This window comes from Lissotriton helveticus, chromosome 3_1 (genome assembly GCF_964261635.1).
Source record: "Lissotriton helveticus chromosome 3_1, aLisHel1.1, whole genome shotgun sequence".
Classification (NCBI taxonomy): Eukaryota; Metazoa; Chordata; class Amphibia; order Caudata; family Salamandridae; genus Lissotriton; species Lissotriton helveticus.
Window position 1 is genome coordinate 711,332,282 of NC_136061.1, and position 27,473 is coordinate 711,359,754.

Consider the following 27,473-nt stretch of genomic DNA (forward strand, 5'->3'; position numbering starts at 1 on the left):
ACCGTACCCCCTGCGAGGGAAGTTAAGCGGGATTGTCGCTTTCTATGGTTTTTATAATTCAAACTGTTAATAAAAACATCTTTTACAAAACAAATTGTCATTTAAAAAACCTTCGAAATTCAATGAAAAAACCATAGGTTTCAGGCCTTTTATATTTAGGAATTCGCATTTAAAAAACCTTGCAAATTCACTTAAAAAACCATAGGTTTCAGGCCTTATATAGTTAGGAATTAGCATTTAAAAAACCTTGCAAATTCACTGAAAAAACCATAGGTTTCAGGCCTTATATAGTTAGGAATTAGCATTTAAAAAACCTTGCAAATTCACTGAAAAAAACATAGGTTTCAGGCCTTATATAGTTAGGAATTAGCTTTTAAAAAACCTTTGAAATTCACTCAAAAAACTATAAGTTTTAGGGGTGTTATAGTTAGCTGGACATTTCACTCATACAAAACCATTGAAATTGCTCCTATATAGTTAGTTGTACTAACTATATTTCGCGCACCCGCAATCCACTGCTGATGATGTCACATATTAGATCATTCATGACATGGTCAGTGACATCACTGATGACATCTCAAATGACATCACTGATGATATCACTGATGACATCATCCACGTGACAATCACATACACCTTTTCATACACTATTAACATTATTCATCACTCTTTGTAAAATACAGAGTAATATATTTGAATCCATTGTCACAGCAATACAAGTATCTAATTATCCACTCAGTGATTCATAGATGTATACACACATCTAATGACTTACCTGTAGATTCACTCATACATGCTGTCAATGAACAATAGAACACTATCAAAAATACTTATACACCTATATCGACATTAAACAACAGCACACATCCTATTCACATATGAAGTCATCCTACTCACTTATGCAAACAATGGATCATACTTACATATTTACTTAGCAAAACACTTATACAAACACCACTTCATCTATTCATTTAGATAGTAAGTCATACTTAGTGAATCATAAAATCATTATTACAAGTATACAGTTATCCATACAGTCACTCACAATCAATGAGTCTTATGTATACTTATTTATATCCAACAACTGACACATACACTGCCTTTTATTTTTCTAGTTTGTTGGACATGTACCATTGAGAAATATATTTGCTCATCACCACACCCATAAAGAGATTCACTCACCCAAACTGTTAGAACATGTAGTTTTAACTTCATATATCTACTGAATCAACTATTCACACATCTTTGGACAGTCACACCCCCCCCACCAAACCACACACACTTTCACAGTCCCATACAAATACTCAGTTAACTAATCAATAACTTTCACATAGCTAGTAACCAACTGTAGAATCAGTTTACACAACAACTGAAAAAAGTGATACAGATATTCACACAGTTTAGTCACTATCCACTATATTTAGTGAGACATTATAAATTGGTCAAGTAAACAGTCAATGACACTGCTACTAAATCCTCCATCCAAATATTTATTTATATATATCCACTCATTCTTCAATGCAAATTGCTATATATATAATGCATATTTAAACAACGAAGCAAACCACATTCACTGGATGATGTCATCAGTGATGTCATTTGAGATGTCATCAGTGATGTCACTGACCATGTCATGAATGATCTAATATGTGACATCATCAGCAGTGGATTGCGGGTGCGCGAAATATAGTTAGTACAACTAACTATATAGGAGCAATTTCAATGGTTTTGTATGAGTGAAATGTCCAGTCTAACTATAACACCCCTAAAACTTATTGGTTTTTTAGTGAATTTCAAAGGTTTTTTAAAAGCTAATTCCTAACTATATAAGGCCTGAAACCTATGTTTTTTTCAGTGATATATATATATATATATATATATATATATATATATATATATATATATATATATATATTATTCACCAAAGTGCCCAAAGCAATGAGAAGGCACACGACTGCATCCGCGCACTCCAGCGTTTTTATGCAGCATCACCAAACTGCCCCATTAGCATATTTATCGCCGACGCGTTTCGAAGCTCTCTGCCTTTTCTTCTCGGGCTGCCAAACAACACAAAGGAAACCTCGCAATGCTCGATTTTTAGGACTTTATTTATTTCCATTAACCCCCATGGGTGTGTGCTGAGTGCAAAGTTGATAGTTAATTGTGGGACTTGGAGTCCAATTGCGAGTCAGGTAAAATGACTTTTAGTAAGTTCCAAGCTGTTGTTTAGTTTAGGCATTTTTAAAATCCTTCAGTAGGTTAGGGTTTGTTTTGACGAGCCATTTTCCGCATATTGGACGCAGTGCTTCCACGGAGTTGAATCGTTCAGCTCCACAGCCTCTATCAGTTTTCCAGATGGTGCTCTTCTCCTCGGCAGGACGGCCGAGTATTCAATTATTCACCAAAGTGCCCAAAGCAATGAGAAGGCACACGACTGCATCCGCGCACTCCAGCGTTTTTATGCAGCTTCACCAAACTGCCCCATTAGCATATTTATCGCCGACGCGTTTCGAAGCTCTCTGCCTCTTCTTCTCGGGCTGCCAAACAACACAAAGGAAACCTCGCAATGCTTGATTTTTAGGACTTTATTTATTTCCATTAACCCCCATGGGCGTGTGCTGAGTGCAAAGTCCATAGTTAATTGTGGGACTTGGAGTCCAATTGCGAGTCAGGTAAAATTACTTTTAGTAAGTTCCAAGCTGTTGTTTAGTTTAGGCATTTTTAAAATCCTTCAGTAGGTTAGGGTTTGTTTCGATGAGCCATTTTCCGCATATTGGACGCAGTGCTTCCACGGAGTTGAATCGTTCAGCTCCACAGCCTCTGTCAGTTTTCCAGATGGTGCTCTTCTCCTCGGCAGGACGGCCGAGTATTCAATTATACACCAAAGTGCCCAAAGCAATGAGAAGGCACACGACTGCATCCGCGCACTCCAGCGTTTTTATGCAGCTTCACCAAACTGCCCCATTAGCATATTTATCGCCGACGCGTTTCGAAGCTCTCTGCCTCTTCTTCTCGGGCTGCCAAACAACACAAAGGAAACCTCGCAATGCTTGATTTTTAGGACTTTATTTATTTCCATTAACCCCCATGGGCGTGTGCTGAGTGCAAAGTCCATAGTTAATTGTGGGACTTGGAGTCCAATTGCGAGTCAGGTAAAATGACTTTTAGTAAGTTCCAAGCTGTTGTTTAGTTTAGGCATTTTTAAAATCCTTCAGTAGGTTAGGGTTTTTTTCGATGAGCCATTTTCCGCATATTGGACGCAGTGCTTCCACGGAGTTGAATCGTTCAGCTCCACAGCCTCTGTCAGTTTTCCTTCATTGCGAGGTTTCCTTTGTGTTGTTTGGCAGCCCGAGAAGAAGAGGCAGAGAGCTTCGAAACGCGTCGGCGATAAATATGCTAATGGGGCAGTTTGGTGAAGCTGCATAAAAACGCTGGAGTGCGCGGATGCAGTCTTGTGCCTTCTCATTGCTTTGGGCACTTTGGTGAATAATATATATATATATATATATATATATATATATATATATATATATATATATATATATATATATATATATATATATATATATATATATATATATATATATATATATATATATATTACCTACTGGCGGTCGCCAGTAGGTATATATAGTTAGGATTTTTTCTCTATGGTATTTTTGAAAATTCTATGTCTAATAACTTTGGCGTTTGTGGACGGAATTGGCTGAAATTTTCAGGAAAATGGCACATTTTGTTTCTGAGCAGCCCTTGAAAATTTGGGGGGGGTTCGTCAAGGGGGGGCCGAGAAAAAAGGGGGGTCCCAAAACGTGTTTTTAACATTGAGTTTTCCATAGGGCGGTTGGCCTCACTTTTAGCCCGAACGGCTGAATGGATTTGCACGAAACTTGGCAAAATTGTAGGGACTGGTAGCCCGATGTGCCTTTTGTAGGTCTCAATATATGTGCTCCAGTGGATTTTGAGAAATTAACGTTTAAAAAAAGATATATATCTGTAACAGCGGACCTGGCAGCGTCCCAGGACGCGTACTTTACGCGCAACGGAGCTTTGTGAAGCGAAGCTGATTGGTTCTCCGGCGTCTGTCAACATTCCAAAAAGTCCGTAGCGGCCGCCATCTTGTCTCTCGGTAGGATCGAGAGACAAGAGGAGGTCAAAACAAAGGGGGAAATAACTATAAGGGGGCATAGTAGATCCTCGCTGACCCCCTAGGTTTGATGTGGAGGTTTTAAAAGGGCCCCGCGGGGCAAAAAATAATAATAATAATAATAATCGAACGGCTGAATGGATTTGCACGAAACTTGGCAAAATATTAGGGACTGGTAGCCCGATGTGCCTTTGCTAGGTCTCAATATATGTGCTCCAGTGGATTTTGAGAAATTAACGTTCAAAAAAAGATATATATCTGTAACAGCGCTCCGCTTCGCGTAACGGAGGTTTGCGAAGCTGATTGGTCATTCTGTCACTGGGCTATAGTTGGGCTACATCTGGCTGATATTTGGGCTACATTTGTTTTTTTGTGTGTCTGGCGGCCATCTTTGGGCTACATTGGGCTACATTGGGCTTCATTGGGCTTCATTGGGCTACATTTGGGCTCCAACATATATATAGGCCAATGTAGCCCAATATATATTTTTCAAAGTTAATTTTCGTAAAAACCACTGGAGCATATATCTTGAGACATAGCAAAGGCACATCGGGCTACCAGTCCCTACAATTTTGCCAAGTTTCGTGGAAATCCATTCAGCCGTTCGAGCTAAAAGTGAGTCCAACCGCCCTATGGAAATGAAGGAAATGAATGGGTAATTTGTAATTAGCAAATAGCTAATCGCAAACTAGGAATGGTAAAGAATCGCTATTTATTCCTTAAAGTTCGCTATTTAGGAAATGCAAAAAACTTTGATGATACATATGGCGGTTCATCTCTAACAAGATAAGAAGCATAGGGATACATTTATGATGACTGGCGCATCACCAGGGATGTGTTAGTCATTCTGTGCCGCTGTTCCGTCACCTATGGTGTGCTGCATTTACAATGCGGCGCATCATGGGGCAAAAACAGCACAGATGCGTGATGTATCTGTGCCGTAAAGGTGGCGCATTGCTGGAGTTGTATCGCAAGTGTGATGAAGCTCCAGCAAGGGTCGGGGGTGCCCCTGTCGCAGGGTTTCTGTTCTCACACAGAACTGTGGACAGAGGATTGGAACCTCGGCGAATTAGGGTGTCCCAAAACTCACGTTAGTAATCAAAAACTCCTTAGCAAGCTAGGTACAGTGTCACATTGGATATAACAAACTCTCAATGTTTAGACAATCCAGAATATGAACTTATAGTACCTCAGGATACGTGGAACTCATGAACAGTCGGTCGTTATATATTTCTTAGAAACCAGAACATGGAGTTAAGAAGAACACATGTGTATTTGAAATGTTTATTTACTAATGCCGTCTTCTCAGGCGTAGTATCTTAGATAATACAAGTACACATATTATCAGTAGCAAAATTACCAGCATAGTTACTAGTACATAAAAAGCGAATGGTGATAGTATGTTAACATGCTGTAAATGAATAAGAGTTAGCAACACTTATAAGCAGCCGCGGGCCGTGGAGGGAGTTACGGTGAGGCAGGGAGGCGGGGAGGGGGAGAAGCAGGGTGGAGAATACAAGTACACATATTATCAGTAGCAAAATTACCAGCATAGTTACTAGTACATAAAAAGCGAATGGTGACAGTATGTTAACATGCTGTAAATGAATAAGAGTTAGCAACACTTATAAGCAGCCGCGGGCCGTGGAGGGAGTTACGGTGGGGCAGGGAGGCGGGGAGGGGGAGGGGCAAGGTAGAGAGGGCTCCACCCTGCTTCTCCCCCTCCCCGCCTCCCTGCCTCACCGTAACTCCCTCCACGGCCCGCGGCTGCTTATATCTCACCCTCCCTAATACACATATTATATTATTTGCTAAGAAGGTCTCTTTGTGTTGGTTTAGGGCGTGCCCATACTTTAGTGTCTTAGATTTGAAGGAATCACATCAGCATACACCAGCTCTCTCTTCATGTGAACCGCATCAACTGTTGTGTATGTGTGTTCGGCAAAGCAATATAAAACCCGCCTCATGCCCAGAATTGGCAGAAGTTGCACTTATGTTATGAGTATGAAGTCGTGGAGATCAGACCTCATAACAATTCTGTATCGTGTTGTTCTTGAAACTTTAGCACTCGCTGTACAGATATAGTTTAACAAGCAAAGCAGATAGTAGAGCAATAACATATTATTCTCATGTAAACCACGATGAACTACTAGGTGGAAAGCTAAAGCAACAACTAAGTGTCGTGTGCAGAAGTTGCAAAAAAGGAAAAATGGCGTTTAAACCGGTAATGAGCCCATGCTAACTTAACACGGTGTAAAGATATCCAGGACCTAGATGACACCTCCCCATGATCCGGACACAAACTGAATAAGATAATAGAAGTGCCATCCCATGAGAGCAGATTGCAAGTTTATATGTGGACGGTCCGCAAGGTAAAGCATTAAAAACTAGGAAAATTTAATGCTAAAGAAAAATAAAACAGTCAAGTACTTTATCGAGTCTTAAGCCAATAGGCAAGGTAAATAATAAAAACTTGACAAATAAGTCAATGAATTGTCAATGAAATGCTAGTACTCAGCATATCAAACATGAAAAAGGTCTATGACATAACTGTGTATGCAAAATAAGCTGCAACAGCCTCCAATAGGAAGTCACCGTCTTCATCCGAAAACAGTTCAGCCATCCAATTTAAAAGCGGAAAAGAACATACGTGCTCTCCCAGCACCGGATCCTCTATCACCATCAGAGGACAGCTCGGTGGGTTTTCAAGAAAGCTCTGTTCCAAGAAAGACTGTGCTGCCGCCAGTAAATTCCAGGGACCAAGTAGTCCATGCATCAATGCCACAGCCATAATCCTTTCGCCAGGACAAACCAACTCGTGAGTAATGATAGGAGTCATCAGCTGATTAAAGTCGACGTCAGGAGAAACCGGTCCGCAGAGACACAAATCAATGGCCCAATCGAAATCACAGGTCAGGCAGTGAAATACAGGCTGGACACAGGTGAAGTAGGAGAATCGAAAAGATAATCCATATGCCGTGCTTAATATCGCCAACGGCATTGTGCCATAATATTCTAGCATGCGATTGCGGAACAGTGTCAGCAGCTGCAGGGTGGGAGGTTGCATAGGAGGGACATCCATATTTAAAAATGTAAAAAAGCACAAGAGCGTCCGCTGGTAATGCAAGTAAAAATGCCAATCCACGAACCAGAGTGGAGAAAATAGAATGAAAGGAAGCAGGGATGACTCCAAAGATTTTCTCAAATGAAGTCACGAGACCACTGGTGACAACTTTAAAAAAGTGCGCCAGGGTCTTTGTGGAGGATGCGTTAAAGATAATCGGAACCATCTTGCTGAAATTGAAAGGCAAATCTGAATTAAAAGTATTCCTTTTATCGTAACAGTAAGTGAACAGGTTATTTGCTGCAGAAATGTTCTATTTCCTCCCACACATGAACATAGGGAGTTTTCAATCTGGCCACAAATACCAACCTTGGGACAGATTTCAACGGCATGGCAAGAATAAGAGCTCTTTTGTCTCAGAGAGAGGTGGCCTTGAGTTCGGCCCGTGAAACTTTCGTGCTTCACATAGCGAACACCCGTACAGAGGTGCAGACCCTTTTCAATTAACTCAGAACAATCTTCATTATTGAGCATCAAATAACTACCATTTTCCAACAACTTGAACGTGGGGATGATAGCAGGAACTGGCGTGCCTTGCAACACGCAAGCCATATTTGGTCGGTGTTTGTTGCATGAACCGTGTAACTGTATGTGCCTACACATTAGTGAATGATCTGGCGTCTCAGTGCATTCCTCTCCATTCAGATAAACTTCTTGATCATCTTTGAAACATCTGTATGTGTATGGAAGCGACCAGACCTCATGAAGAAAAGCACTACCTAAAGGTTCATAACGACCTATTGGTATATATTTCATACAATTTGAAAACTTATATAAAGCAAAAGGCAGCGTTATTAAACCGTGGATAAGGTACGTTGCCAAAAAACCCGCAATCCTCTGCTGATGATGTCAGTGAGCATGTCATGAATGATGTAATATGTGACATCATCAGCAGTGGATTACGGGTAATAGTATCTCTAGTTTACTCCCCTATAGCTGTCTTTCTTTTAACATAAGTGTCTGTTTCCTTCCCTTATACTTACTGTTTTTGGTTCGCTTCTAGTTCGCGTACCGGCGAGCGAACTGGGAAGCGAACTAAGAGAAATAGAGGTTGGCACAGTTCCAAATATTGTACCAATTTTTTAATAACGGGGAGGTAGTTCTGAAAAGAACTTTTTTTTTGTATTGTTTTTGTTGTTTTATATTTTTTTATTATTTTTCGGAACATTTTTTTACTTTTTTTGAATTTTTCTGAACAGTTTTATATTTTTTGGGGTTTTTCTTGGAGGGGGCAATGAAAACGATTCATTGTAAAGGGCTCAACAGGAGCAACAAAACAAAAAAAGAAGTATTTATTATTTTGGGCGTTTCGTACAAACTTGCATATGATAGTCAATAGCTCTGTTGATCAGAGTGATGCTTTTTTCTCCGTAGGAAATGAATCCATCGCAAAATACGCAGGTGTGTTTTACTTCACCAAATTTCATTTGTATATTTAGCACCATCTCCCTGCCCTCTGGTCCCGTTACTTCCGGTACAACAGATCTTCTGGCCATAATAGGGAGATTATCTAGGTCGTTCCGAAACTGTGCAGCACTGTAGTTGTTAGGATGCCACCTAGTCATATGGCGATGCATTGTGTAGTTTCCGAAACTGTATTTTTTCTCGGTTCCTCTGGACAGTCTATCTTGACATATAAGGCAAGTTACGTATCTTGCATTTACTTTTTTCTGACCTTTGGGAATTTAAAAAAATTGCCAAATGAAGTTTTCTTTCCGGTGAGACGTCCTGGGCTGCTCAGGCAAAAACTGCCTCTCTTCGTGCTCGTCGTCCTGTTCCTCTTCTTCTTCTTCTTGTTGAATTATAACTTGAGCAGGTGGTCCACTCTTCCTTGTATGTGGTGGAGGTGGTGGGGAAGCACCAGCTGAAGCTACTAAAGAAGCCATTGCTCAGTGATCACAAAGGGTCTTTCTCTCACAATGATGAAAGTCAGAGTGAGGAAAGAAGGAGGGATTTTCATCATTTGGGAAAAACAAGAGTTCTCAACCAATCAAAAGTGTTCATTTTAGATTATATGACCTAGTCTTACATCATTAGGAAACCAAAAGTGAAATGAACCAATGAAAAGTGTTATTACCAAGTCACATGACTTGCTGTGTTTACGTTAAGCGCTTTGCAGGGCCTCCCGGTTTGCTTCCAGAAACCTGCTCTTTGCGACTCGCTTCGCATACCAGTTCACTAACGTAGCACGTCATATGACGTATCACGCGACAACGTGAAACGTCATGCGGACGGGCGGCGTCACGATGTTGTTTTCTAACGCGGCACTTGCGATAAAGAAACGTTTACCGGCTCGCGGTCTATTTCGCGGCATCAAGGTCAGCTAACGGGAAGCTTCCCGATTCGCGAAGCGGGAACGAAGAAAAAAAATATTTTAAAAAAAAATTATTCATAAACATATAAAATATATTTTTGGATTTAAAGAAGAATACATTTTACAGCTACAGATATTAGCTGTTAAAAAACCAATGAAATTCACAGAAAAAACCATAGGTTATAGACCATATATAGTTAGGAATTAGCATTTACAAAACCTTGAAAATTCACTGGAAAAACCATAGGTTATAGACCATATATAGTTAGGAATTAGCATTTAGAAAACCTTATTTTACTCACACAAAACCATTGAAATTCCATATATAGTTAGTTGCACTAACTATATATCGCGCACCCGCAATCCACTGCTGATGATGTCACATATTACATCATTCATGACATGGTCAGTGACATCACTGATGACATCACTGATGACATCTCAAATGACATCACTGATGACATCACTGATGACATCTCATTTGACATCAATGACCACATCACTGATGATATCATTCATGTGACAATACAATGCATCTCCTCACATTTTAATATAACCTCTGTTTCACCCAGTGTTAAAAAGAGAGTATAATTTTTGAAACCATTGACACACCAATACTAGTTACTACATACGCACTCACTGATTGCTACGTCTACACACACCTTCACTCATTCACCCATACAATCATTCATACATACAATCACTCATCTTTACAACACTATCATATGCACTCATACACCTATACAGACACTCACAGTCTGCCACTCATCCATGGAGTTACTCACACACCTAGTCAGTCCTGTAAAGAATCAATGACACTTCCATTTTCTTGTCTATACAGTTAAACATAGAGCACCTTACATTTTCAAACATATACTAACACATACTTACCTTCTTATACAATCATTGATACAAGTACAGATTGATCTGCACAGAGTCACACACCTCCCAGCTAGCCACACACACACTCAGTCTCCCATACAAATACTTGGGCAATCAATCAATAACCCATATAGTTACTCATATAGCTACTGATCAACACATGCAGCAGTTTACAGAACAACAGACATAATGATGCACAAATTAAGACAGTTTAGTCACTAACCCATGCAGTCAGTGAGACACATTTAATCACTCACTCATACAGTCAGTCATGCACCTACTAAATCCTTCGTCCAGACACTTACACATCCACTCATTCTTCAATATGTAAGACATATTTAAACTTTATAGAAACAAAAAATCACTGGATGTTGTTATCAGTGATGTCATCAGTGATGTCATTTGAGATGTCATCAGTGATGTCATCAGTGATGTCACTGACCATGTCATGAATGATGTAATATGTGACATCATCAGCAGTGGATTGCGGGTGCGCGATATATAGTTAGTGCAACTAACTATATATGGAATTTCAATGGTTTTGTGTGAGTAAAATAAGGTTTTCTAAATGCTAATTCCTAACTATATATGGTCTATAACCTATGGTTTTTTCAGTGAATTTTCAAGGTTTTGTAAATGCTAATTCCTAACTATATATGGTCTATAACCTATGGTTTTTTCTGTGAATATATATATATATATATATATATATATATATATATATATATATATATATATATATATATATATATATATATATATATATATTACCTAGTGGCAGCTGCACTAGGTAGTTATAGTAAGATCTGCTTTTCCATCAACAGAGCGTTTTTTGGTTTACTAACAACTTTGGCTCCTTTTGACGAATCCTCAAGTAACTTTCCCCAAAAAAAGATCATCCACCACAGCTCCTTCGTGGAATGTTTCAGTGTGATGCTGAGCGGGGGCAAAGAAAAAAGGGTGATCTCAAAATGTACAATCTCCATGCATTTTCAATAGACTTCTATAAGACAGGTTATATCAAAAACAGCTGAAGATAAGAACACCAAGTTTGGCAGAAAGCTAGATCTTGGTCCACCGATTGTGCTTTTTGTGATTTGGTGTAAATCCGTTCAGTAGTTTTGGAGATGATAAGGATAACAAATATTTATATATTTTGGCAGTTGCGCTCATAAGAGTCTCACAGGCATCCCAAGAGAGCACAAAATCAAAACAGGAGCCCTGAGATTGGTCCAGAGATCCATTTTTCTAATGAACCATCATGCCCTCATGGGATTGAGAGGCTCTTGCATGTCTCACAAGCGCTGATTGGCTGGCTGTTGGAATGTTAGAAATAAAATGGTCGCCATTACTGTATACTGTGAAAAATTGGAGGTGCGGTGGAAGTGAAGTAATAAAGCTATATAAGGGGCAGCAGAAAGATATGCTGCCCCCCTAGATTTGGAGAGGAGGATTCCAAGGAATAACTACTGTGAATATAATCAATGTGTTTTTAACTAATTTTTACAATCTCACGGGACTCTCACAAGATCGTGATTAGTAAAAAGAAGTAGATGAGTTCTCTATACTCTCTAGTTGTAGGAATGCATATTGTGGTCCTTGTTTTTGAGAGAAAGTGTGTAATAGATATGTACTGTGATGATTAGAAGGTTAATTACGTTCTTCCAAGACTCCGGCTGGATTGTAAAAACTAGGAAGGAGTAGTTGATGTTTGAATACACTCTGGTATGCAAACTTGTTACTATAGGAAGAAGTCTTACTGGAGATGGTGTTTACTATTTACGATCATCTGGTTGGTAAGAGTTGTGAGTAGAGATAAGGCACACACCCTCCTATGCACATCTGTCATCTGAGAGAGAGGTCTCAAAGGAGGAAGAATTCCCTCCCTACACCCTACTATGCACAACCGTCATCCGGAATAGAGTTCTTGAAAAAGAGCCCAGCCCACCCACTCACTACTATGCACACCCATCATCTGAGAGAGTGGTATTAAAGGAGACACCAGTTCATTGACACACCCTACTATGCACACCCGTCATCTGAAAGAGAGGTCTCAAAGTAGAGCCTAGTCACCCCCCACTCACTACTACACACACCCGTCATCTGAGAGAGAGAGGTCACATAGGAGAGGCCAGTCGCTCCTCATACACCCTATAACGCACATCCATCATCTAAGATAAAGGTCTCGAAGGAAAGGCCTGTCCATCCACACACCCTCCTATGAACACCTGTCATCTGAGAGAGAGGTCTCGAAGGTGAGGCCAGTCCATGCAAAGGACAGGCCATTCCATGCACACACCCTACTATGCACACTTATCATTTAGTGAGAGGAGTCAAAGGAGAGGGCAGCCCATCCAACCACTCTACTATGCACACCTATCACTACAGAGAGCGGTATCAGCATAGAGGCCAGTCCCTTTACACACCCTAATACACACCCATCATCTAAATGAGGTGTGAAAGGAGAGGCTAGTCCCTCCCCACACCATTACTACGTACAACTGTCATGTGAGAGGGAGGTCTCAAAGGAGAGGGCAATTCCTCCCCACACTCTACTATGCAAACACATCATCTGAGAGAGAGGTCTTGGCGGAGAGGCCAGTCCAGCCACACACCCTAGTATGTATATCTGTAATCTGACAGAGAAATATGAAATAAGAGGGCAGTCCCTTCTCACGCCCAAGTGTGGATACCCATTATCCAAGAGAGGGTTTTCAGTAGAGAGGCTAGTTCCTTCCTTATACTACTATTTTCCTAGAATTGTGTTGCCATCCAGCAACAGTCTCACAATAGTAGAGTGTATGCTTCAGGGGGTGAGGCTTGCCACATGCGGCTTGTGTGATTCCTCGTGGAAAATTACTGTGCCTGTCACAAGGTATTTCACGATCCTGAAGGAGTCTCGCGAGATCATACGGGAGAAGCATAAAAAACAAGCACTGGAAATGCAATAGGTCTCGTATTTGCTTGCGTTAGACCTATTGGAGTTGTAAATGAAAATATATTTTACCCATGTACTATGGAGTGAATGTATGTGGTTCCAGCAATTACGTTAGAAGACCTCCAGAAAGAAATGTATGCTTTACAAGCATTTGAATTGCCTCTTATTTCAAGTTTTGCTTGAAGGGGCTCTAGCATAGAATAAACATCATATACTGCATGCTGTAACACATCATGCAGTATAGCCCACAACTGAGGCTTGACAACTAGAGGCTTCACAAGCAGAATGCTTCAATAATAGTTACATAAATCCACAGCATTATACTTAACAGAGCAGAAGAACAAGAGAACCCAACTTTCAAGTAAATTGTTCTTTGTAACTTGCATCCAAGTAACAGCCAAATAAACAAAAAATGTAAAATCACAGACTATCCACTAAAGAAGCATGGTGGTCAGAAAAGTCTTGAATAAAGATACATTAAGAAACCTCCATGACAAGATGTTTCAAACTGCAGCAACACCATGCAAGGGCATCGGCGCTTTATATATCCTGATTGATTTGGCGGATTGATTAATTCTGGGAGCCCAACTTCCTCTAAAGGCATCCAAGTAATTTTTGGTTCCAAAGTGCTGTGTGCTTGGGAAAGTGGGTTGTCTACAAGAAATACCACTGGGAGAAAGATTATCATCTGCTGCACTGTGTCCAATGAGAAGGCAACAATATCACCCAAATAGAGAGACAGATAATCTGCTCTTGTGATTAGGCAGAGAGTGCATGCAGGCCCCACCAAAGATCACGTGTACTGATATAGCTAATTAAGCAACGTGTATATGCGAACTCCCTTGAGCCAATGCGTGAAAGGGCTGTTTGGTGGGGGGGACCGCCATGAAGCCGGAGAGCCCAGTTAAAAGTACTGAATGAGACCAGGATAAAGACAGCCTGGATTTTAAATAGCTGAGCTAGAGACCTATTTCCCCATAGTTTGTTTAAAAGAATTGCTGTGTGATTTTTAAAACATCACTCTAGTACCGCCTGTTGCTGAATGCCAGGTTGGAAATGGATACTCGAGAGCAAACTGTTTTGGCAACGAGGCAGTTAGTGACAGTGGGGAGTGAGACACAGAAAGAACGAGGCGTGGCAGTCTGGAGAGAGGCACAGAGATAGAGACCATTAAACATAGAAAGTCAAAGGGCAAATACATTATTAAAGGTGGACAGAGAAGCAAATGCAGGGAGAAAGGCAGGTGAAACGTTTATGAGAGATTAGACAAAAGAGGAGATTAGAGAAAGAAAATAAAGAGGGCACATTCTGAGGGTAGAGAAACAGAAGTGTAGGAGAAAGCATGATAGAGAAATGAAAATAGCAGTGAGGTGAGGCTAGCAACTGGGATATACATAGATGGAGGATGGAAGACAGGGGGGAAAAAGTGGAAGGCAGAAACAAGGGTTGACAGCAGAAAAAGACAAGTAAAGATAGTGGAGGAGAAAAGTAGATAATTTGAGAGGTGAGAAAGGCAGGACATAAAAAATAGGGAAAGAGAGAAAAAGAGGTCAAATAGGGAGAGAGGAGAGAAATATTAGAAGAGGTAGCGACGGAGAGCACATCTACAGTCAGTTTCAGATAGTTCAGCTGTAAACTGTGACTGCTCAGCTGCCCATATTTAGCTTTGAAGTGCATTGGAATAGAGAATGGTTCTGGTGGTTCACGTAAGAAACAAAAAGTTATGTTTTTATTACAACAAGTCCACTTTTCCAGGGAAGAGGTATGTAGTTTGCAGAATCACCACGAATGACAGACATTTGTTTGAGAGCTGTCCTGCGTGGCATGGTTGCCACATAATCATCCCATTCAGCGTTGACATTCGGGTCCAACTGCAGCTTCCCTTCCTCTAATTGCTGGTCATTGCTGTCATGCACATTTACAGGTATTGCTAATAAAGGCGGTAATTTTCTGTTCTTTGGCAGCGTGGGCGAGGTCTGCGGCACAGAAATGACAGAAGATACGTCCTGTGTAGAAAGGGGCTGCTGAGTGGAGTTAGCCTCAGAGAAGAGTTTGTAACAATCAGATGTAAGTGGCCAACAGTGTAGTGACGAGCTGGACTGTCGACCGCAAAATCTACGTCGATGAAGATAGTCTTAACGCTGTTGACGGGGGTGACATCACCACTTGTGTCTTCGACAATGTAGCAGGAGTTGTCGTCTTGACCATCAACGAGGTAGAAGTTGCCGACAAGACCGTTGACAGTGCGCCTAATCTTGTAGAGACAGAAGCCTCAGGCGGCGAGTGCTTCGTCAACAGGTGGTTTTTCTTAGACATGGAATCTCTGAAGGGAGTGTGAGGAGCAAATGCTGGTACTGAGCCAGTTCTTTGCTGTGAGGTAGAGGGATCGGGCAGGTCTCTTTTCTGCAGGCACTTCTCTACTTTGAGATCTAGATTTGTTTTGAATCTCCATAGGAATAGGAAGGATCGCTTCCTTTCTTTTCTTAGAGGGGGTATGAGGTTTCTCCTCACCTTCAGAGTCCTTAGCAGCCTTCTTCCTTTGCAGTCAGAGAAGCAGCCTACCCTCACGGCCTTTGAGGGTTTTTGTAGAAAACGTATGGCAGTACTTGCATTCTCTCAGCTACTGGTCTGGATACAGGCAACAAAGACACTTTGTGTGGATTCTCAGAATAAAGTCTGGATTTTCCAAAAGTCTTGCAAGACCTAAACAATCCTTTTTTAAACTCAGACATTTTGTAGAAAGACAGGCAAACGCGCTTCCGACCTGTACCTCAGATGAAAATATGAAGTGAAGAGATGGACTGCAAGCTGTAGAAACACTGTGACTGAGCAGAGCTCAGGGAAACTCCCTAACACACAACGTGTGGTAAGAAATCTGAGGTATAGTGGCCCTGCAGGGGCAGGATACTTTATGGTCTATTGTTTTTTTTTTAATGCTCTGATTGGCTTGAGTTTGGATGTTTTTAAATAATCTCAATATGTTACTGAATGCTATTGGTTTTCAATAGAAATTAAGTTTAAAGCTTTGGTACTACTATTTTATTGTTACCTTGAGACTTTCACCATGACGACACAGAAGATTCAAGTATGTGTATCTATAAAAGATACAATAGTGTAGAAGACTGGCGAACGTATGGTGATGCAGCAGCAAGGAAGAATAGGTGAAGAACCACAGACAAGTGTAGATAATCAGTTCCCAGATATCTCACAGTGTGGCACTGGAGCACATACGACAGACGGAGTAAATAATGCAGCCCCAGTTGAAATACTTCCAGAGTAACAGGAAGATCCAGGAGAAGGCACCAGCACTATATCAAGACAAGGAATAACTTTCAATGCTGAATGGCCAAGAGTCTATGAGCAAAAGAAGCTAAGATCAAGTGTGTCAATTGGAGCAATATCACCTACAATCACCAAAGAAACAGTCAAGTGGTATAAGTGACATGCCTAGTTGAAGGTATTTTGCATCTGAATGGACTTATTATGTGTGCCAAATGCCAAATGTTCCAGTTTCAGACTTACTGGAATGGTTCAGAGAATCGCCTGAACTCCAATTAAACTGTTTCCATCTTAGGGTCATAAAAAAACTTTGAAAAGAAAGAAAAACCCCTTGTTCACAAACTCATTGAATGATCTGTGCAAATAGACTAAAATAAAAGTTGAAACGTTGCTAAGAAGAAAATAAGATTACCGAGGCTGCAGTAGAAGAGTAGGGATACATTTTTTATAAAATTGCAAGAAACTTACTGAATTGTATAGACTTTGGATAAACACATATATTCTAACCAATAATAGGTGCAAGATTATTGTAGGAATTACATTTTTAATAATGGTTTTAATAGCCATAGCATTCTTATTGGTTATGCATTTTACACCAGAGGAAGACAAATCTGTACTTTCATTTAACAACATGACACTTTCACATGATGTAGATGAGTTGAAAACATAATTTGTAGACTACTTGAAAGAAGATTCTTCAACTAATGTTTATTCTAGGTTAGTACAGCGGCATGCATATGCTTTGAATGCCAGGGATTGTTATGTGTGTGCACATTTGCCTTCCTTGGCTGAGGAGGAGGTGACATACTATCACATCCTTTCATCTTATGCAATTTCATGCAGCATATTGTTTGCTTTAGTTTATAGCAAAAGACACACAGATGATGGACAGAATACAGAGCAACCAAACATTCACCTCCAGTAAAGAGACCTGGGTTAAATCCAGTGTTCTTTTGCTCACCATGCCACCCCAGCTTGGGCCCAGCATATGGAAATGAGTCTAGACCCTGTGCCTCATGGGAATAGTCCAGACCGAACTGCAGCTTGAATCTCTTTATAGGAAGTACATAACTGAATGACAGACTGCATAAAAGCTTTATGCCTTCATCTCTCGATTTCAAACTCTTTAAGGGTTCAAAGATACTTTCTTGCCTTGAGATTTAGAATAGAGATTTTTATTAATTGGAACGCGCTTCATGCATTATGTTTTGTATTATAGTATTGATGAATTGCTGAGTTAATTAAGAAGATATACTAAAAGGCTTTAATAAAATTCTTAAACATCACACCAAAATCTCATCATTGATTCCTAAAGAGATTTATAGAAATTAATGAAATATAAATTGATTGTGATTTGCAGCTTCTAATTAATTCTTTACCTATGGCTTAGGGCCCAGTAAGATCGGGGACTTTTATTTAGATATGCTAAGACTAAAATTCAAAGCTTGTGAACCAAATATTTCTTATCGTCCTGTTTCCATCAAAGCAATATTCCTTCAAAGCTGAGGCAGTTCAAGGCAAGGCATTTTGTGAAAACTCTGTCTTGCTTTAAGGATATGGAAGCCTCATGATGATGGAGGAATCTCTCAGCGCTGCCCCTGACTACCACAAAGAGTCTGAGAAACTAGACTTGAATTTTTCATAATTTGCATCTCATGAACCCATTGCTGGAGGTCACAATTCAGAAAAATCTCAAACATGCGTGTTGACGTCATGGGAGGTAACATGTGGTGCAGCACCAAGCCAATCGCTGGAAATTATGCATTTCACACCCTTCGTAAAGGCAGAACTGGCGTTCATAAAAATGTATCCCGAAAACAAGCACCCACACAGGAGTGATAAAACACAAATACCAGTGACAACTCAATTTTCTACAAAGTGCTTTAACGTCAGGGTAGCATCTGGCCTCATGCTCGAAAGTTAAACCATTTGAGTCAACTAAACTTTCTGATAACACTTGAGCTGCTCAGGCAAAGAGCGTACCAATCACAATGAATCTCATATATGAGAAGGTAATTTAAAACAAGCATTTGCAATGCAAGAGTACTCGCATTTACAGGAGACCTATTGCATTGCAAACGGGAGGGCATGCGGGGGGCGAGAAGGCACGAACAACAGAGTGTAGGGCAAGGGGGGGCAAGAAGGCACAGACTGCGGTAGAGGGGAAGGCACGGGCAGTAAGAGAACCTTATTAAAGAAAATAGTGCTCACATTCTAAATAACACTTACAGTGCAACACTCGAAGTAAAGGGGCCAGTAGCCATGGAAGGATACAAATGATGACATGGCCATAATAAGGAGGGACTAACTAGCCTCATAATCAATCAGAAGGCAGTATTTACGTAAGACAATGACAAAAACCAATTAAAAACACAGGCGGAGAGTGGGCGCAGCTTCCACTGCCTACTCCATTACTGCATGACTCGCAGAGTTCGCAACGAATGTGCACTGCCACCATAGGCTCAACCTAAAAATGGTTTTAGTAATAGTTAGACCTGGCATCATTGGCGTGAGTCTCCCTTCCATTTTTGACGGATTGCCTCCTCTGTTTTGATATGTTTTTGCTGGTTTTATGCTTTACAAAAGGGGGTGGTGATAGACGGAGCATCTGAACCAATCAAACACTCACACCCAGTCAACAGATCTGGGTTTAATCCATCACCATTCTTTAGCCCACTCTGGGGAACAGTCCAGCCCGAACTGCCAAGTCATGCCTTCCCTGGACCGGAAACAAGCTTCCGAGGACGGGTCCTGGCATTACAGCCGTCTTCAACAGTCAACAGATCTGGGTTTAATCTATCACCATTCTTTAGCCCACTCTGCCACCCCAATTCAGACATGGCCATATGCAAATCAGTCTGACCCTGTGCCTCATGGGAACAGTCCAGCCCGGACTGCCAAGCCATGCCTTCCCTGGACCGGAAACAAGCTTCCGAGGACCGGTTTCTGGCATTACAGCCGTCTTCAGCCCGGCTTGCTTGAATCCAGTGGCAAAGTAAGCAAGGGACTCACGTCTGAGCATACCCTGCCAACTTATGGCGAACAAAGCGGTACAAAAGGGGGTGGTGATGGACGGAGCATCTGAACCAATCAAACACTCACACCCAGTCAACAGATCTGGGTTTAATCCATCATCATTCTTTAGCCCACTCTGCCATCCAAGTTCAGACATGGCCATATGCAAATCAGTCTGACCCTGTGCCTCATGGGAACAGTCCAGCCCAAACTGCCAAGCCATGCCTTCCCTAGAATGGAACCAAGCTTACGAGGACCGGTTTCTGGCATTACAGCCGTCTTCAGCCCAGCTTGCTTGAATCCAGTGGCAAAGTGAGCAAGGGACTCACGTCTGAGCATACACTGCCAACTTATGGCGAACAAAGCGGTACAAAAGGGGGTGGCGATGGACGGAGCATCTTAACCAATCAAGCACTCACACCCAGTCAACAGATCTGGGTTTAATCCATCACCATTCTTCTGCCACCGCATTTCAGACATGGCCATATGCAAATCAGTCTGTGCCTCATGGGAACAGTCCAGCCTGTACTGCCATGCCATGCCTTCCCTGGACCGGAAACAAGCTTCCGAGGACCGGTTTCTGGCATTACAGCCGTCTTCAGCCCGGCTTGCTTGAATCCAGTGGCAAAGTGAGCAAGGGACTCTCATCTGAGCATACCCTGCCAACTTATGGCGAACAAAGTGGTACAAAAGGGGGTGGTGATGGACGGAGCATCTGAACCAATCAAACACTCACACCCAGTCAACAGATCTGGGTTTATTCCATTACCATTCTTTAGCCCACTCTGCCACCCCAGTTCAGACATGGCCATATGCAAATCAGTCTGACCCTGTGCCTCATGGGAACAGTCCAGCCCGAACTGCCAAGCCATGCCTTCCCTGGACCGGAAACAAGCTTCCGAGGACCGGTTTCTGGCTTTACAGCCGTCTTCAGCCCGGCTTGCTTGAATCCAGTGGCAAAGTGAGCAAGGAACTCACGTCTGAGCATACCCTGCCAACTTATGGCGAACAAAGCGGTACAAAATGGGGTGGTGATGGACGGAGCATCTGAACCAATCAAACACTCACACCCAGTCAACAGATCTGGGCTTAATCCATCATCGTTCTTTAGCCCACTCTGCCATCCCAGTTCAGACATGGCCATATGCAAATCAGTCTGACCCTGTGCCTCATGGGAACAGTCCAGCCCGAACTGCCAAGCCATGCCTTCCCTGGACTGGAAACAAGCTTCCGAGGACCGGTTTCTGGCATTACAGCCGTCTTCAGCCCGGCTTGCTTGAATCCAGTGGCAAAGTGAGCAAGGGACTCACGTCTGAGCATACACTGCCATCTTATGGCGAACAAAGCGGTACAAAAAGGGGTGGTGATGGACGGAGCATCTGAACCAATCAAACACTCACACCCAGTCAACAGATCTGGGTTTAATCCATCACCATTCTTTAGCCCACTCTGCCACCCCAGTTCAGACATGGCCATATGCAAATCAGTCTGACCCTGTGCCTCATGGGAACAGTCCAGCCCGGACTGCCAAGCCATGCCTTCCCTGGACCGGAAACAAGCTTCCGAGGACCGGTTTCTGGCATTACAGCCGTCTTCAGCCCGGCTTGCTTGAATCCAGTGGCAAAGTAAGCAAGGGACTCACGTCTGAGCATACCCTGCCAACTTATGGCGAACAAAGCGGTACAAAAGGGGGTGGTGATGGACGGAGCATCTGAACCAATCAAACACTCACACCCAGTCAACAGATCTGGGTTTAATCCATCATCATTCTTTAGCCCACTCTGCCATCCAAGTTCAGACATGGCCATATGCAAATCAGTCTGACCCTGTGCCTCATGGGAACAGTCCAGCCCGAACTGCCAAGCCATGCCTTCCCTAGAATGGAACCAAGCTTACGAGGACCGGTTTCTGGCATTACAGCCGTCTTCAGCCCAGCTTGCTTGAATCCAGTGGCAAAGTGAGCAAGGGACTCACGTCTGAGCATACACTGCCAACTTATGGCGAACAAAGCGGTACAAAAGGGGGTGGCGATGGACGGAGCATCTTAACCAATCAAGCACTCACACCCAGTCAACAGATCTGGGTTTAATCCATCACCATTCTTCTGCCACCCCATTTCAGACATGGCCATATGCAAATCAGTCTGACCCTGTGCCTCATGGGAACAGTCCAGCCTGAACTGCCATGCCATGCCTTCCCTGGACCGGAAACAAGCTTCCGAGGACCGGTTTCTGGCATTACAGCCGTCTTCAGCCCGGCTTGCTTGAATCCAGTGGCAAAGTGAGCAAGGGACTCTCATCTGAGCATACCCTGCCAACTTATGGCGAACAAAGTGGTACAAAAGGGGGTGGTGATGGACGGAGCATCTGAACCAATCAAACACTCACACCCAGTCAACAGATCTGGGTTTATTCCATTACCATTCTTTAGCCCACTCTGCCACCCCAGTTCAGACATGGCCATATGCAAATCAGTCTGACCCTGTGCCTCATGGGAACAGTCCAGCCCGAACTGCCAAGCCATGCCTTCCCTGGACCGGAAACAAGCTTCCGAGGACCGGTTTCTGGCATTACAGCCGTCTTCAGCCCGGCTTGCTTGAATCCAGTGGCAAAGTGAGCAAGGGACTCACGTCTGAGCATACACTGCCATCTTATGGCGAACAAAGCGGTACAAAAAGGGGTGGTGATGGACGGAGCATCTGAACCAATCAAACACACACACCCAGTCAACAGATCTGTGTTTAATCCATCACCATTCTTTAGCCCACTGTGCCACCCCAGTTCAGACATGGCCATATGCAAATCAGTCTGACACTGTGCCTCATGGGAACAGTCCAGCCCGAACTGCCAAGCATGCCTTCCCTGGACCGGAAACAAGCTTCCGAGGACCGGTTTCTGGCATTACAGCCGTCTTCAGCCCGGCTTGCTTGAATCCAGTGGCAAAGTGAGCAAGGGACTCACATCTGAGCATACCCTGCCAACTTATGGCAAACAAAGTGGTACAAAAGGGGGTGGAGATGGACGGAGCATCTGAACCAATCAAACACTCACACCCAGTCAACAGATCTGGGTTTAATCCATCACCATTCTTTAGCCCACTCTGCCACCCCAGTTCAGACATGGCCATATGCAAATCAGTCTGACCCAGTGCCTCATGGGAACAGTCCAGCCCAAACTGCCAACCATGCCTTCCCTGGACCGGAAACAAGCTTCCGAGGACCGGTTTCTGGCATTACAGCCGTCTTCAGCCCGGCTTGCTTGAATCCAGTGGCAAAGTGAGAAAGGGACTCACGTCTGAGCATACCCTGCCAACTTATGGCGAACAAAGTGGTACAAAATGGGGTGGTGATGGACGGAGCATCTGACCCAATCAAATACTCACACCCAGTCAATAGATCTGGGTTTAATCCATCACCATTCTTCTGCCACCCCAGTTCAGACATGGCCATATGCAAATCAGTCTGACCCTGTGCCTCATGGGAACAGTCCAGCCTGAACTGCCATGCCATGCCTTCCCTGGACCGGAAAGAAGCTGCCGAGGACCGGTTTCTGGCATTACAGCCGTCTTCAGCCCGGCTTGCTTGAATCCAGTGGCAAAGTGAGCAAGGGACTCACGTCTGAGCATACCCTGCCAACTTATGGCGAACAAAGCAGTACAAAAGGGGGTGGTGATGGACGGAGCATCCGAACCAATGAAACACACACACCCAGTCAACAGATCTGGGTTTAATCCATCACCTTTCTTTAGCCCACTCTGTCACCCCAGTTCAAACATGGCCATATGCAAATCTGTCTGACCCTGTGCCTCATGGGAACAGTCCAGCCCGAACTGCCAAGCCATGCCTTCCCTGGACTGGAAACAAGCTTCCGAGGACCGGTTTCTGGCATTACAGCCGTCTTCAGCCTGGCTTGCTTGAATCCAGTGGCAAAGTGAGCAAGGGACTCACGTCTGAGCATACCCTGCCAACTTATGGCGAACAAAGCGGTACAAAAGGGGGTGGTGATGGACGGAGCATCTGAACCAATCAAACACTCACACCCAGTCAACAGATCTGGGTTTAATCCATCATTATTCTTTAGCCCACTCTGCCACCCCAGTTCAGACATGGCCATATGCAAATCAGTCTGACCCTGTGCATCATGGGAACAGTCCAGCCCGAATTGCCAAGCCATGTCTTCCCTGGACCGGAAACAAGCTTCCGAGGACCGGTTTCTGGCATTACAGCCGTCTTCAACCCGGCCTGTTTGAATCCAGTGGCAAAGTGAGCAAGGGACTCACATCTGAGCATACCCAGCCAACTTATGGCGAACAAAGTGGTACAAAAGGGGGTGGTGATGGACGGAGCATCTGAACCAATCAAACACTCACACCCAGTCAACAGATCTGGGTTTAATCCATCACCATTCTTTAGCCCACTCTGCCACCCCAGTTCAGACATGGCCATATGCAAATCAGTCTGACCCTGTGCCTCATTGGAACAGTCCAGCCCGCACTGCCAAGCCATGCCTTCCCTGGACCGGAAACAAGCTTCCGAGGACCGGTTTCTGGCATTACAGCCGTCTTCAGCCCGGCTTGTTTGAATCCAGTGGCTAAGTGAGCAAGGGACTCACGTCTGAGCATACCCTGCCAACTTATGGCAAACAAAGCGGTACAAAAGGGGGTGGTGATGGACGGAGCATCTGAACCAAGCAAAAACTCACACCCAGTCAACAGATCTGGGTTTAATCCATCACCATTCTTTAGCCCACTCTGCCACCCCAGTTCAGACATGGCCATATGCAATCACTCTGACCCTGTGCCTCATGGGAACAGTCCAGCCCGAACTGCCAAGCCATGCCTTCCCTGGACCGGAAACAAGCTTCCGAGGACGGGTCCTGGCATTACAGCCGTCTTCAGCCCGGCTTGCTTGAATCCAGTGGCAAAGTGAGCAAGGGACTCACGTCTGAGCATACCCTGCCAACTTATGGCGAACAAAGCGGTACAGAAGAGGGTGGTGATGGACGGAGCATCTGAACCAATCAAACACTCACACCCAGTCAACAGATCTGGGATTAATCCATCACCATTCTTTAGCGCACTCTGCCAACTCCAGTTCAGACATAGCCATATGCAAATCAGTCTGACCCTGTGCCTCATGGGAACAGTCCAACCCGAACTGCCAAGCCATGCCTTCCCTGGACCGGAAACAAGCTTTCGAGGACCGGTTTCTGGCATTACAGCCGTCTTCAGCCCGGCTTGCTTGAATCCAGTGGCAAAGTGAGCAAGGGACTCACGTCTGAGCATACCCTGCCAACCTATGGCGAACAAAGCGGTACAAAATGGGGTGGTGATGGACGGAACATCTGACCCAATCAAACACTCACACCCAGTCAACAGATCTGGGTTTAATCCATCACCATTTTTTAGCCCACTCTGCCACCCCAGTTCAGACATGGCCATATGCAAATCAGTCTGACCCTGTGCCTCATGGGAACAGTCCAGCCCGAACTGCCAAGCCATGCCTTCCCTGGACCAGAAACAAGCTTCCGAGGACCGGTTTCTGGCATTACAGCCATCTTCAGCCCGGCTTGCTTGAATCCAGTGGCAAAGTGAGCAAGGGACTCACGTCTGAGCATACCCTGCCAACTTATGGCGAACAAAGCGGTACAAAAGGGGGTGGTGATGGACGGAGCATCTGAACCAATCAAACACTCACACCCAGTCAACAGATCTGGGTTTAATCCATCACCATTCTTTAGCCCACTCTGCCACCCCAGTTCAGACATGGCCATATGCAAATCAGTCTGACCCTGTGCATCATGGGAACAGTCCAGCCCGAATTGCCAAGCCATGTCTTCCCTGGACCGGAAACAAGCTTCCGAGGACCGGTTTCTGGCATTACAGCCGTCTTCAGCCCGGCCTGTTTGAATCCAGTGGCAAAGTGAGCAAGGGACTCACATCTGAGCATACCCAGCCAACTTATGGCGAACAAAGTGGTACAAAAGGGGGTGGTGATGGACGGAGCATCTGAACCAATCAAACACTCACACCCAGTCAACAGATCTGGGTTTAATCCATCACCATTCTTTAGCCCACTCTGCCACCCCAGTTCAGACATGGCCATATGCAAATCAGTCTGACCCTGTGCCTCATTGGAACAGTCCAGCCCGAACTGCCAAGCCATGCCTTCCCTGGACCGGAAACAAGCTTCCGAGGACCGGTTTCTGGCATTACAGCCGTCTTCAGCCCGGCTTGTTTGAATCCAGTGGCTAAGTGAGCAAGGGACTCACGTCTGAGCATACCCTGCCAACTTATGGCAAACAAAGCGGTACAAAAGGGGGTGGTGATGGACGGAGCATCTGAACCAAGCAAAAACTCACACCCAGTCAACAGATCTGGGTTTAATCCATCACCATTCTTTAGCCCACTCTGCCACCCCAGTTCAGACATGGCCATATGCAATCACTCTGACCCTGTGCCTCATGGGAACAGTCCAGCCCGAACTGCCAAGCCATGCCTTCCCTGGACCGGAAACAAGCTTCCGAGGACGGGTCCTGGCATTACAGCCGTCTTCAGCCCGGCTTGCTTGAATCCAGTGGCAAAGTGAGCAAGGGACTCACGTCTGAGCATACCCTGCCAACTTATGGCGAACAAAGCGGTACAGAAGAGGGTGGTGATGGACGGAGCATCTGAACCAATCAAACACTCACACCCAGTCAACAGATCTGGGATTAATCCATCACCATTCTTTAGCGCACTCTGCCAACTCCAGTTCAGACATAGCCATATGCAAATCAGTCTGACCCTGTGCCTCATGGGAACAGTCCAACCCGAACTGCCAAGCCATGCCTTCCCTGGACCGGAAACAAGCTTTCGAGGACCGGTTTCTGGCATTACAGCCGTCTTCAGCCCGGCTTGCTTGAATCCAGTGGCAAAGTGAGCAAGGGACTCACGTCTGAGCATACCCTGCCAACTTATGGCGAACAAAGCGGTACAAAATGGGGTGGTGATGGACGGAACATCTGACCCAATCAAACACTCACACCCAGTCAACAGATCTGGGTTTAATCCATCACCATTTTTTAGCCCACTCTGCCACCCCAGTTCAGACATGGCCATATGCAAATCAGTCTGACCCTGTGCCTCATGGGAACAGTCCAGCCCGAACTGCCAAGCCATGCCTTCCCTGGACCAGAAACAAGCTTCCGAGGACCGGTTTCTGGCATTACAGCCGTCTTCAGCCCGGCTTGCTTGAATCCAGTGGCAAAGTGAGCAAGGGACTCACGTCTGAGCATACCCTGCCAACTTATGGCGAACAAAGCGGTACAAAAGGGGGTGGTGATGGACGGAGCATCTGAACCAATCAAACACTCACACCCAGTCAACAGATCTGGGTTTAATCCATCACCATTCTTTAGCCCACTCTGCCACCCCAGTTCAGACATGGCCATATGCAAATCAGTCTGACCCTGTGCCTCATGGGAACAGTCCAGCCCGGACTGCCAAGCCATGCCTTCCCTGGACCGGAAACAAGCTTCAGAGGACCGGTTTCTGGCATTACAGCCGTCTTCAGCCCGGCTTGCTTGAATCCAGTGGCAAAGTGAGCAAGCGACTCACGTCTGAGCATACCCTGCCAACTTATGGTGAACAAAGCGGTACAAAAGGGGGTGGTGATGGACGGAGCATCTGAACCAACCAAACACTCACACCCAGTCAACAGATCTGGGTTTAATCCATCACCATTCTTCTGCCACCCCAGTTCAGACATGGCCATATGCAAATCCGTCTGACCCTGTGC

The 27,473-nt window shown here is 44.1% G+C and overlaps 1 protein-coding gene across 1 annotated transcript in view; it reads right to left on the reverse strand.

The window, feature by feature from the left end:
• Positions 1–27,473, reverse strand: part of CCDC73 (coiled-coil domain containing 73) — a 2,033,683-nt gene that overhangs the window by 1,256,868 nt on the left and 749,342 nt on the right. The window lies entirely within an intron of this gene.